General features: G+C 37.0%; 1 protein-coding gene across 1 annotated transcript in view; it reads right to left on the bottom strand.

Moving 5' to 3' along the window:
• Positions 1-1,708, bottom strand: part of AUH (AU RNA binding protein/enoyl-CoA hydratase) — a 171,315-nt gene that overhangs the window by 1,417 nt on the left and 168,190 nt on the right. The window lies entirely within an intron of this gene.

Below are 1,708 nucleotides of genomic sequence, written 5' to 3'. Positions count from 1 at the left end.
TTTTTTTTTTTATATAAGTTTAGGTTTAGGTTCTGCTTAAAAATTGAGCAGAAAATAAGAGTTTCCACATACTCCCTCAAGCACTGCCCCAGTTTAACCTATGATTAACATCTTGCATTAGTGTGGCACATACAAGTGATGTGATACATTAGTATTAACTAAAGTCCATAGTTTCCATCAGGGTTCACTCTCTGTGCTGCATATTCTATGTGTTGGTGCCCACCACTACAGTAACACACAGAATAGTTTCACAGCCCTAAGTGTCCCTTGTGCTCCACCTACTTATTCTGACTGCTGTCACTCTTAANTTTCACAGCCCTAAGTGTCCCTTGTGCTCCACCTACTTATTCTGACTGCTGTCACTCTTAACTGTCTCTACAGTTTTGCTATTTCCAGAACGCCACTGAGTTGGGATCATACAGTAAGTACCCTTTCTAGATTGAATTCTTTCACTCAGCAATATGCATTAAAAGCTCCTTCACGTCATTTCGTAGCTTGATAGCTCATATCTTTGTACTGCTGAATAATATTCCACTATATAGATGTACCACAGTTATCTATTCACCTACTGCAGGACATCTTGATTGCTTCCAAGCTTTAACCATTATGAATAAAGCTTGGTGCACAGGTTTCTCTGCAGACATAAGTTTTCAACTCATTTGGGTAAATACCAAAGAGCACAGTTGCTGGACCATATGGTGAGAGTATGTTTAGCTTTATACGAAATGGCCAAACTGTCTTCTAAGATGGTTGAGTCATTTTACATTCCCAGCAGCAACGAATGAGCATTTCTGTAGCTCCACGCACTCATCAGCACTTGTTGTTTTCAGTGTTTTAGATTTTAGGCATTCTAATAGGGTGTAGTGGCATTTCATCGTTTAATTTGCAATTTCTTAATTACATGTTTTTGACATCTTTTCATATGATTATTTGCCATCTACTTTGCTATCTACTTTCTGGTGAGGTGTTTGTTCAGAGCTTCTGTCTTTTCTAAATTGGGTTGTTTATTTTCTCATTGTTGAGTCTTTCAAAGTTTTTTTTTTGTATATTTTGGATATAAGACCTTTATTAGACACATATTTTTCAAAGATTTTTTCTCCCAGTCTGTGTCTTTTCATTCTCTTAGCAGTGTCTTTTGTGCAGTATAAGTTACTAATTTTAATAGTCAAACTTATCAATTAATTTTTTTCTTGGATTGTGCTTTTGGTGTCGTATCAAAAAACTCACTGCCCAATCCAAGGTCATTGAGATTTTCTCCTATGTTCTCTTCTACAAGCTTTACAGTTTTTCATCTTACATTTAGATTTAGGACCCATTCTGAGTTAAATTTTGTGTTTAGATTCATTTTCTTGCATGTGAATGCCCAGATGCTCCAGTACCATTTGTCTTCAAGACTGTCCTTTCTCTACTGAATTACCTTTGCTCCTTTGTCAAATACCAGGTGCCCGTATTTGTGTGGGTCCACTTCTGGCCTCTTCTCTTCCACTGATCCGTTTGTTTATTCTTTCACCAATACCATAATTTCTTGATTACTGTAGTTTTACAGTAAGTCTTGAAGTCAGGTAGTGACTCCAACTTGAAATCAGTGCTCAAACCTTGTTCTTCTGCAATACTGAGTAGGCTACTCTGGGTCTCTGGACTTTTCATACAAGCTTTAGAATCAATTTGTCAATACCTACAGAGTAACTTGCTGGGATTTTTATTGGGA

The sequence above is a fragment of the Galeopterus variegatus genome, unplaced genomic scaffold (assembly GCF_000696425.1).
Source record: "Galeopterus variegatus unplaced genomic scaffold, G_variegatus-3.0.2 Scaffold225, whole genome shotgun sequence".
NCBI lineage: Eukaryota > Metazoa > Chordata > Mammalia > Dermoptera > Cynocephalidae > Galeopterus > Galeopterus variegatus.
The sequence above is the reverse complement of the archived record's forward strand: the minus strand, read 5'-3'. Positions and strand labels throughout refer to the sequence as shown.